The 12,667-nt window shown below is 34.9% G+C and overlaps 1 long non-coding RNA gene across 1 annotated transcript; it reads left to right on the top strand.

Moving 5' to 3' along the window:
• The first annotated feature begins 436 nt into the window (after positions 1-436).
• LOC127844614 (uncharacterized) lies at positions 437-3,455 on the top strand. Its single transcript, XR_008032838.1, has 3 exons — positions 437-949; positions 1,999-2,099; positions 2,472-3,455. It is a non-coding gene; the product is annotated as an uncharacterized LOC127844614 (long non-coding RNA).
• The last annotated feature ends 9,212 nt before the right edge of the window (positions 3,456-12,667 follow it).

The following is a 12,667-nucleotide window of genomic DNA, read 5'->3' as shown; positions in this document are numbered from 1 at the left end:
AATGTAGTTCTAGAACACATCTAGAACGCTTTAAAAACCAGTAAGTTCTACAAAAGTTCTTATGGGGAATAAGAACACATATAGAACACCTTACACTTACAAATAGCCAAATAGACTTCATAGTAGCGACAGCAGCAGCAGCAGTAGTAGTAGTAGTTGTAGTAGCTGTATTAGTAGTAGTAGTTGTTGTTGTTGTAGGTGTTGTTGTTGTAGTAATTGATGTAGTAGCAGTAGTGTTTTTTATATCAGTAGAGGTTGTGGTGGTAGTAGTCATAGTAGAAGTAGTAGCATTAACAGTTTCTGTAGCAATAGTAGTAGCAATAGAAGTAGCAGTAGTAGCAGTTGTTGCTGTAGTAGCAGTTGTTGCTGCTGCTGTTGCTGCTGTTGTTGTTGCTGCTGTTGCTGCTGTTATTGTTGCTGTTGTTGTTGGTGGTGGTGTTGTTGATGCTGTAGTAATTAAAGTAGTAGTTCTGCAGAACTAGGAGTAGTTGTTACTTTCAAAGCAATTTCTACAAGTTTAAATTCCTTAACCCTGTCCAAGTGGTATACACACTGTTTTTTTCTCAATATCAAACTCAGCCAGTCCAGGTTGTCAAATAACAATCTATCTGATAAGCCAAGCATGTGTTGTACATCAGATGTTGGGTATGTTTGCTGCAAATCTATTGGTTATAAGATATAACAGCCTTTTCTAATTGGCTGAATTCAAATACAGAAAGTTTACCTGTTAGATTGAAACATGAAACATGGTGGACAATGTACTGGTTTAACTTGTTAAAATAAAGTTAAAGACATTTAACAAACAGAAGAGTCATTAGTTTTTCCATTAAAAACACTTTCTTAAAATACTTATGTATTTATATCATTTGGAAAGTGACATGAAATATTGCTAAAGAGTGATGCATACAGTGTTTGAGCAGTCTGTCTAGGAATAGAACAACAACTGAAGGTTTGTGATTTTTATTATTTCTAAATATTCCTTTAAATTTAATCTTCTTATGACATTATTGTAGACCTTTTATGTGATATTTGAGGTTTTAGTATGGCAAATATTAGTTTAAAAGCAGCTGTCACCCAAATTTTCACTTAGTGGAGTTTGCAGGTTGAAAAAGGAAGTAATAAGACCTATGTGGAGAAATTAATAACGTTGAATGTAGTATCGGAATTTTATCATGCAAGGTTATGGAACTGCAGGCTAAGGAAGTTTTTTACTGTGCATGTTGAGCACTCAATGCTCATTAATGGTGTTAATGTTTATTATTATCCCCCGCCATAGGCGGAGGGATATTATTTTGGCGTTGTCTGTTCGTCCTTCCATCCTTCCGTCTGTCCGTCTTTCCATCCGTCCGTAGTCATATCTTGGAAGTGCTTTGGCAGATTTCACTGAAACTTGGTATGAGTATGTATATTGATAAGAGGATGATGCATGCCAAATGGCATTGTACACCATTAGTTAATAACAGAGTTATGGCCCTTTGTATCTTGAAAAAATGCTTTTTGTGTGTCCAAGGCCATCTCCTGGAAGTGCTTTGGGGGATTTCATTGAAACCTGGTTCGAGTATATATATGGATAAGAGGATGATGCCCGCCAAATGGAATTGTACACCATCTGTTAAAAACGGGGTTATGGCCCTTTGTATCTTTAAAAAATGCTTGTTTAAGTGTCAAATATAATACTTATGTGTCCAGAAGCATGTTGGCGGGGGATATCAATTCAACGTATTTGCTTGTAAATAAAAAATTAAACCAATGGAATTGGTTTTTAGGTATCTGAGTGTGCATTTTCATACCAATAGAATAACACATCATTCTAATTATAGCAATAATAAATTTGTACTAATCATACCAACAAATTAAGTTATGCTTAGTGCTTTGCGATGTATTCACTTCGTTTTTAGTTCTCTTTCTAAAGACCATTTAACAACTTAATATTTAAAACAATTCATGAATTACGTTTCCTATACATTTTCATTATGTGCTTTAATTACCATTGACCAGTTGATGGAAGATACTGCAGAGTTTGGCAGGGAAATAATCCAACAGCAAAGCGGCTCTTTAAGCGCATTTACCTAGAGGACTTACAGGGCCACAAATTCATGGTAAATATTGTCATGCCCTGGGCTAGATAAATTATTTAATGTTAACCACCTGAAAGTATTTTGTCTTTTTGGAATTCAATATATTGGTCTAAGTCATTTACACTTTTCTGGATCCTGGGATAACTTTAAAAGTTCTAAGTATTTTTTCATGAAACTTGAAACATGAACAGATGACAATAAGGACATTTTGCACGTCATTTCATGTTGTTTATAATGCAAGAATTCTGGTTGCTATGGCAACAAATATATTTAACAAACTTAAAATAGTGAAGTTTAACAGGTAGGGGACCATATTGCTTTGCAATCTCTTGTTTTAGTTTGAATGTAAATAACTCTTTGCTTTAGACATTTTTATGATTTTTTATTCTGTAGAGCACATGTGAGCAGTATACAATGTACCTCATACCAAAAAGGACCCGGAGGCAGTGACTGGTGTTCAATATTCTCAGAAGAAAAGGAAAATGGCAGTGGAAGACTTGGACAAACATTTTTAGCCTCTGTGTTAAGCCTGGCAGTCTGTGGCTGGTGACATGTTTTATTTTGGTTACTTCTTGTATAAAAAAGACCAGTTATTTATTTTGTGAATTGTATTTTGTGTTTGTTTTTTGTCTTAATTTATTTGTTGTTTTTTTTAATTTAGGAATTTGAAACTTGGATAATTGAATTAAGTCCGTGTTCAACAGTACTGAGCATAGTATAATAAATAACAAATTTACAACAGTTGTTAATTTGTTATGTATTATTATTAACTATGCTCAGTACTTGAATACTGGCTGTCTGCATGGGAATTTGTTTTCTAGAAAGTTGGTTTCAGACTTAAATATTTGAAGTTAACCTTCGGAACTTTTCAAGAATTGTACTGGAACACATCAACTAGAACTGAACTTCTGTAATCGTACTGAAAGTGTTCTAGAATTAATAAGGAACAGTTGTTGAACGTTAAAATTTATGAGAAAAAACTCTAGAACAATTGTGCGTGATGTGTGTGTGCATGTAATTGTGTGTGTTTATGAACATATGTGAGAAAGGAAGTATACTTGTCATAAGAGAAATGTAAAATTCTACTTCTATGTTTTATATTGTGCCTTTTATAAGTTTTTCTGTTCTCACCTGTATATGCGTGCATGTTTATGGATGTGTTTTTGAATGTGTGCATGCATGCCTGTGGTTAAGAGAGTTGGTACTTTATGAAAATGTAAAACCACTCATTTTTGAATATGTACTGTGACTGCATGTGTGTGGTTAATGATTGATGCCAGATCTTGTTCTTGTTTAACTTCTATGATGAAACTTTTAGTTACATTCACATTTGTTTTTCAAAATCAATAAAATGCCTTTGATCTATAATCTGTTTTTTTTTCTATTTTATTCCAGCTTTTTATTAAATTCCATAGCTTTTCACGGAATTCCACGGCATTCTATGGAATTCCACGGCATTCCATGGAATTCCACGGCATTCCATGGAATTCCACGGCGTTCCATGGAATTCCACGGCGTTCCATGGAATTCCACGGCGTTCTATGGAATTCCACGGCATTCTATGGAATTCCACGGCATTCTATGGAATTCCACGGCATTATATGGAATGCCACGGAATTCTATGGAATTCCACAGCATTTTATGGAATTCCATCCCATATCAAGTCCCCCTTCTGTTTTTTTTTCACTTTTCCATTGATTGCATGGAATCGGATGGAAAGTTAGTGCCAATACTCCACGGAATTCCATCTAACGATTTCCATAGAATTCCATATGATTCCACGGCAGATCTACAGACGGGATGCTACAGCTGCAGTTGTGGTGGGTTCAAACCCTGCATGGTGTGTATTTTCCTCCACTGTTTACTTTAGAAATAACACATCTATTTTTATTCAGCCCATTATGCAGTCCAACAAGTACTTACCTTAGTTTTAACTGTCACATGCTGTGCTTTGCTGATAGCTACCCTGTCTCGAACCCACCCAGAGCACAACTGGTTAACAGCTTCCAGAGATTTCCAAGCTTTCAAATCGTCAATCTTGAAGCGACTAGGGGTGAAAATCAAATAATTCACAATGTCTGGATAGGTAACAGATGATAAAATACCAACATCTTGAGACCATTGTTCATTGCAGTCGTATGGATCTATTCCACCAACGATAGCGAGTTTATTTTCATATCGCACTTTATCACTTGGATCGAGTCTATCCCTGTAGATTTGCTTTATTTTGACAGTGTCCGACATTCTATTATCAAAATTGACCACAAAAGTCACATTCAAATCAGATTTAAACGCGTATAATAATTCAAATCGGACAGGTTGTTTATCGTGTATTGCGCTATTTGCGATTGCCTCTAAGATGGCTGCCAACCGGTGCGCGGGTAGTTTTTACCCTCGTCGTGAAATTCGTCTATTGAGCAAATTAAACTCTAAACCTTGCACAGAAGTATGTGCCAAAGTTGGACACTGATGATTTCCCTACAGTTTTGACTGAACTTAGAAACGAAAAAGTGATTGGAGCGTGTTATAAGGATGTTTTACATGCTTGTGCCAACATTGAAATTAAGTGTTCTACCCAACAAGCCGAAAATGTGAAAGAACAGACCAAAAAACAGGCAAATTCAGTTATGTGGCATCGTTTTAGGGCAGGGCGGTTTACAGCGTCAAACGCAAAAGCTGTTGTAAAGACCAATAAATCTGACCCTTCGCAAAGCCTGGTGAAATCGATATGCTACCCTGAATCAAATGGCTTTTCCTCTTTGGCGAAAAAATGGGGGCGCGACAATGAAAAAAGGCACAAGATGTGTTTATGAATGAAATAGGACCGGTTCACGACAACAGCATGATAACGGACAGTGGTCTTGTGATTAGTCAAACACACCCATCTATTGGGGCATCGCCAGACGGCATATTCACGTGCGATTGTTGTGGGTCTGCATGCATTGAAATAAAATGCCCATACAGTCTACGCAGTGAGGAACTCAATAGTGAGACATGTGATTTCTTAAAAGAGACAGACGGACAACTTAAGTTAGACAAAAATCATCAGTACTATTACCAGATCCAGACGCAGCTGGGTGTGACTCGCATGGAAAGGTGCTTTTTTGTAGTGTGGACGGAGGGAAACTGTCACATAGAAGCAGTGATGTTCGACGAGGGTTTGTGGCAGACTATTTGTGAAGAAGCGGAGAAATTCTTTAAATTGGCAGTACTGCCAGAATTAGTAGGGAAGTTCTACACGACATTACCAGAATCTGTCTTAAAGTCAGTTGATGTTAACAAGAAAGTGGTGAATGACAGTCTAAATTGTTACCCCACCAATGTGAGTGATGAAACTTTATACTGTCTTTGTAGTCAGGTTGAACACGGTGAGATGATAGCGTGTGATAACAATGAATGTGAAATTGAATGGTTTCACTACAGGTGTGTTAAAATAGAGAAACCACCAAAGGGCAAATGGTACTGCCCTGACTCGCAGATTACGGGCATTCAAAAGGAAGCGGATTGTTTAATAAGTTGTAACCTACTGTAGGAGGAGTATGGCATTAAAACTTTAAGTGATTTTGTAAGAAAAGTTCATGTGTAAATATTTGTAAATGCTGTTTTATATATATTTTGTATATATAATATTACTGTTCAGTTGTCAATTAAAAAAAATTCAATAACTATGAGGGAAATTAAAACACATTCAATAAGTCGGGTTTAACTTTATGTACTTTATTTAAACCATAACTGTTTTGCTCATTACCTGTATATCATTGTATATTTTGTAAATGTTTTGTATATATTTTAAGCATCCAATATTAATACAAGAGCACCGCCTTGCGGGTGCAGACCGCTCATCTATTTTCTTTTTAAAGGTGAAGGGACTCTCATTTTCAATCACAAAGGAGGGAGGGGTGGAGTGAAGAGCGGTGCATTGTGTGGGGGTGTGGACATTTATTACATTTTCTTCAAAAAATGCGAAAAAAAAAATCGGGGGTGGTGGGGGGGGGGGTGGAGGGGGATTCTTGGGTGCGATGGTTGGACGGTATTTCAAACATAAAATAATAAAAATAAATATTTGTGTTTTTTAACCGTTTCATAAAAAAAAATTGGGGGGGGGTGAGGTGGGGGGTATAGTGTGAGGGTGAGGTGGTAATTTGTGAGATGATCTTAAAAAAAAAAAAAAAAAAAAATAGGGGGGGGGGGGGATTCGGGTGGGGGGAGGGGGATTCTTGGGTGCGATGGTTGGACGGTATTTCAAACATAAAATAAGTGTACCAAGTTTGAATGCAATAGCATTGATACTTTCTGAAAAAAGTGGACCTAAACGCAAAACTTAACCAAAATTTTCAATTTTCTAAGTATAAAAAGGGCACATAATTCAGTCAAAATGCACGCCAGAGTTATCTAACTTTGCCTGCCCAGTCCCCTCATGATAGTAAGTAAGTGTACCAAGTTTGAATGCAATAGCATTGATACTTTCTGAGAAAAGTGGACCTAAACGCAAAACTTAACCGGACGCCGACGCCAAGGTGATGACAATAGCTCATAATTTTTTTTCAAAAAATAGATGAGCTAAAAATGTACATATATTGTATATATCACTGATGATCTAATGAGACGCGTTCTGAGAAAACTGGGCTTTATGTAGCGTCGGAAACGATTTGGACGCCATTTTGTTTCGCTTCTACTGTAATGTTAAACTGGTATTTTTGAAAGGATAATCTCAGACAGTAAAAGGTAAGTTTTTAAGTTTTATTTCTTTTTAGTATTTTAAATGAAAGTTGATTTCTAGGTTTTGTTAGTTTTGGTTCATTACTGTGATCAAATATGACGTAAATCTTTCACGAAAAAGCAAGATTTATTTTGCTTCCGGGTTTGAGGAAGCCATTTTGATGCCTGACATGATGTCACTAAACAACGCTTTTTACACGAGATTTTAAATTCCTGGGAAAGCCTGTGACGTCATTCGATAGTCTGCTTCTGTGCGCACCTAGCGATGATAAAAAAGTTGCAAAATAATAATATTTACTCGATTTAAATCGTAAAAATAGGTTTTGGTTGGTTGAAAAACAGGTATTTTTGCCCTTTGACTTGGTTGTGGCATTGATATTTTTACGGAAATGAAAAAAATTGCCATTTTTCTATACGAAACAACTTAAGAAAAAGTTCATTTCCGCTGCGCATGTCATTGTGCGGGTATTTTAAAGGTTAAGGTCGTTAACAAAACTAAACCGGAAGTCATCCGAATTTCTCCCGAAATGTGTTTTTGAATTCGGATATGTCAACAACAATTATATATTCACTTAAATATTCACTTCGAAATGGTATAATGTAACATATTTACGAGGTTATTATAGAAGGATAATACACATTTATATTTTGAAATGTTTTTACCATGTAAATAAATGATTGATGATAAATTTTAATAAGTAAATTTAAATTGATGTCTGATGACTTTTACGTTGAGACTGAGTCTGCAATTGTCATATGTTTGTGTCATTTTTTATGCTGCATGTGCATACTTGCATGTCTGTGTTTTATTTTGTTCAGTTCACATATTTTAATCTATTTCTTTCCACTTTTTGTTTTTCTTTGTTAAAGTTTGTTTATATTGTTGTTCCATACAGGTTGACAGTTCCAGTTGAGGTTGGCAGTTCACCAGTTGACAACTATGGAGTATGAGTATATCAGTTCATGGTATTAAACATCCAGTAAGTATTGATTTGTATCAATTAATTGATTTTTCAGGTACATTGCTCAACATGGATGCAGCTGACAAACCAAGTCACAAAAAAATAATTGAATTAATAAAAGAGAAGTCTGTGAATGTAGCCTGCCATTATTTGATTGAAATCGGTTGTAAAGCATCCTTTAACACACTGCACAAAGATCTGTCAAGACTATTCCAAAAATTCCAGCACTTAAACAAAAGTAAACACCGAGTAAAAGGGACACAAAATCTTGATAAATTCCTAAATGACATGTACCAGTTCCCGGACACAATAAATAATACCATTGATGACTGTCCAACACCATCTGAATGCGCTTCTAGTTCTACTAGTGAAGCCATGGTATATAAATGTGTAAGTGACAAACTGGCATCAGAAGTATCTATCTTGAAAATAAAAAATAATGAATTAAAAGAAGAACTCAGTGGGGTGATATTAAAGAAAGATGTTCTAACGGAAAAAAGTGTTTTAATGGATGCAAAGTTGGAAATGAACAAGAAAAATCTGAAAAGAACTGCAAATCGTGAAAGCTACTGGCGTGAAAAAACTATTAAGCTATGTGATAGGAGTAATGTTGATAACTCAAATGATGACCTGATTATGAAAGTTGAAAATTGTAACCTTAAAGGAGCACTTGAATGTAAAAAGATATTGAAATTAAACAACTACAAACAGAAATATATGAACTCAAATCTGAAATTAAACATTTACAAAGTATACATGATGCTGATTTTTTTTATGAAACAAGCAAAACATATATTCCAGAGCTGCATGCTTGTGTTTATGCTCTTTTAGACTCTCAGGTTTCTTGTGAAAATGTATCAAACGTCATTAAAGCTGTTTGTCAGCTGTTAGGTAAAGAGCCACATAAATTACCGACATCACGAACAGTAAACAATTGGTCTATAGAACGTTCTGTAATTGCAAGGCAACAAATTTCTGAAACTTCAGCCAATATAAATACGACATTGCACACTGACGAGGCTTCCAAATATGGACAAAAATGGGGGGGGGGCATTTGGAACAAGGGACTCTGAAGGAAATTATCGTCTGTTAGGCCTTAGAGACATGGCAACAAAATCATCGCATGATACTCTGGAAACATTTAAGGAAATTCTTTCGGACTTTGATTTAGTTAGTAAAACTGAAGAGATAACTTCGGCAAAAATTTTAAGCAACATAAAAAATACTATGAGTGATAGGGCAGCAACTGAAACCAAATTTAATACTTTGCTGAAGGAATATAGGAATGAAATTTTACCATTAGTTTATAAGAATTATGAAAAAATGAATGAAGAATCACAACAAGCTTTAAGTCATATGAACAATTTCTTTTGTGGACTGCATACCCTAGTGCATATGGCCGATGTTTCTCAAAAATCTTTATATGAGGTTGAAAGAAGTTTTTTTGAAAATGAAGTTCCTATTTATAATACACGTTTTTCAAAACAAGGTAATTCTGGTGCTGTCAGGACTGTTCTAACAGCATGCAAAGCTTTCGCACGCAGAGGAGACCAAAAGAATGGCTGTTACCAAGGATTTAAAACTTTTATTTGTGACTTTTTGAAAGAAAATAATATGCTGTCTTTGCCCCTACAACCTTTGCGTGGAAATCGTTTTAATATTTTATTTACAAATGCTGGCCATGTTTACTTTTTGAAAGAAAAAATGATAGAATATTTAACCAAAACGAGCTGCACAAATGGTCTTTTACAAAGCGTTTTACAAGATTTGCAGACACCGTTTTTTGTAAGTGGATGTAAAGCTCTTGGTTTAATATCAAGATCTATAACAACCCCTTTATGGCGAATCATCGAAAGCAAAGATATCACAATATCCGCAATGAACAATAAATATCTTGAACTTTTAACTTTTTTGAATGACATTGTAAACAACTTAGAAGATTTTATTGCTGGAAAATTATTCCCATTTAAAGAGGTTGAAATTAAAACTGACAACATGCTTGAAAAACTGTTGCAACCAAGTGAAAATGATGACAATGTGATTTTGATTCTATCTGTGATAATTCCTGCGTTAGCTAAATTGATTCAACACCAATACGGCGATCATTTACCTGGAGGTGTTCATGAAAACCTTAATCAAAATGAAACTTTAAGCGTTGACAAACACAACAAATTTCCAGAACATGTGTTTTCACTTGTCGACCACATTTTGTCAGCAAAGCCCAACATATCAACACTTGCTCTGGAGGCCCAAATAACATTTTCTTTAAATAAAACAAATGAATGGTTGCATGAACAGGAAAATATAAATCAAATAATATTAGAAAGCAGAAAAGAAGCATCTAAAGAAAGACAGCTTTTTAAAGAAAGAGCAAAATCAATATTAAAAAAAAGAATTGAAAAGCAAGAAGAAGATTTTAAGAAAAAAGAAACACAAGAAAGGAATAGAGTACAAAAACTTGAAAAAACAACAAGCGAATTGTTGTTCTTTGGGCTGTGGCAAACGCCAGGGAAAGTGGAAAAAGAACTTAAAGAAATTAACAGCGTAAAAGAAAAGGAAAATGCCCTAAAATCACAACTGAGATTTAGAAAAGACGTGTTTAAACAAAAATGTAACAAAAAAAATGTATATGCCTTTTCAAAAATAGTGGACGGAAAAATACAGCAACTTTCAATAGAACTATTAAAAGAAAACGTTATAACGTTAATTGGTCAAAGCTACGAAACCCCACCAGAAAGCGAACACTTTTTGGTGGGCCATGACATTGAGCATAAGTGGATAGAAGATGAGCAGGCGAAATGGTACAAAGGGAAAGTCATATCACAGGTATATGACAAATGTGCATGGGTATTTTATGTTATTTCTTGAAAGCTATACATTGAACTTGTTTTAATGCGTCAACGCCAAAGATGCACCATTACAGTTAAGTTTTAACCAATTTATTTTAGCTTGATTGCATCAACAGCTTTCGGCTAAGTCTTGAGTCGGTTTCCTGGGAAAAGACCAGTACTTGGATTCAGTAGAAAGATCTTCAGAATGACCTCTCGTTGACAGGGTGGACACCATATCCACTTAACCATTGCGACCTTAATTAATAAAAAATGAACAGTACAACTTATTTTATACAACATTATACTAATAACATAAATACAACTTTCATAAACATACTTTATATTGATATAAAACATACTTAAAACATGTTTGTGCTATTTTTCAGGTTCCTGGATATCCTGCCTGGTTCAATGTCATTTATGCTGATGATCAGGCGGTCTATTCTATTCAGCTTGGTGATGATTATCGAGAGGGAGATGTAGTCATCAAGGCGTGATATTAATTTTAATAATGTTAAGTATGTGAGCAAACAAGAAATAAGCTGTTAAATGTTTTAGTTGATGTCCTTACAGTTCATTGAATTGTTGGGAAATGTTAATAAGTCATCAATGCTGGCCGAAAAGCTTGGGGCGCAGTTTTTTTTACTTTGTTGATAGTAAATGCAACTAGGTGTTAGTTATTCTCTTAGATTTTGAGAAAAGTGGCATTAATATTATTTATTAAAGTTTGCTGTAATATAATGTGTAACAGTGTTAGAAAATAAAGCTTGATGAATTACTGTGGTGGATCTGTGTTCGTGTGTCTTTTTTACTACAGTTACCCGACACAATTTACACAAAGAATAAAGTGCCTTAAATAGCAATTACTCAATATAGAGTGTTTATACATTGAAATTACAGTAATTTTGAGTAATCATTGTATTCCTTTCATTGAGACCTTTACAATGGTGTAAGACAATTGTATTTTTATTGGAAAAAAATAATTTGATACGTATGCACCATAATCTGGCAGACAAAATTAATGTTCGCAAAATATCAAAGGGCCATAACTCCCTTCAGGTTTGGTCTAATGTAAAACCAGTGGTACCATTGTGTTTGTCTCAGTGAGATCTTTCCAATGATATATGACACTTGTATATGTATTGCAAATAAAAAAATGCCTTTCTGACGCTACTTTATGCATGTACTTAAAGTGTCGTCTCAGATTAGCCTGTTCAGTCTGCACAGGCTTATTCGCGAAGGCACTTTTCTAATTTATGACAGTTGCCGTTAAAATGAAGTCTCTCCTTAGCAAACATCCAATTTAGAAAGACAGTGTCATCCCTTATTCGCCAGTGCAGACTGCACAGGCTAATCTGGGGCGACACTACGCACATGCACTATACATAGTTTTCTCAGAACATGACTCAAATAATTAGATAGTACAATCAAACATTAGAGCAATATTCTAAAACATGTTTGAATCTTCATATCGGATATTGTACAATGTACAGTACAAGTTTCCTGAATTAATTGCAATAATGTTTACTTACATGATTTGGGTTGAATATTTGCCACACATTTATATGTACAGTATTTATTTATGAAAAATTGATACTGTTAAACCTCTAAATATTAAAATCTTTGTTGCTCTTCTAGTGTATTATTGATTACTCTTACTCTTCAAAATGAGAACCAGTCCATATAAACAATCAATGCGAAGCATTTCACTCAAAACAAACAACTGAGTCATTCATGTTAACTAGAGAACAACAGACATAAGCTATTTTGGGTGCTTTGGTTGGACGGTATTTCAAAAATAAAATAATAAAAATAAAAATAAATATTTGTGTTTTTAAACAGTTTAAAAAAAAAATTGGGGGGGGGGGGGGGGGGGGAATGGCGTGGGGGGGGGGGGGTATAGTGTGAGGGTGTGGTGGTAATTTGTGAGATGATCTTTAAAAAAAAAAATGGGGTGGGGAGGGCACGGGGTATGGTTTGGGTGGAGTCTATTGTGGTATGTCAGGTAAGAGTTGTTTTGTCAAAGTATCAATCAAATCTAATCATAAATAAAGAAGTTATGGCACTTTTAGCAAAA

The sequence above is a fragment of the Dreissena polymorpha genome, chromosome 9 (assembly GCF_020536995.1).
Source record: "Dreissena polymorpha isolate Duluth1 chromosome 9, UMN_Dpol_1.0, whole genome shotgun sequence".
In the NCBI taxonomy this organism is placed as follows: domain Eukaryota; kingdom Metazoa; phylum Mollusca; class Bivalvia; order Myida; family Dreissenidae; genus Dreissena; species Dreissena polymorpha.
The sequence above is the reverse complement of the archived record's forward strand: the minus strand, read 5'-3'. Positions and strand labels throughout refer to the sequence as shown.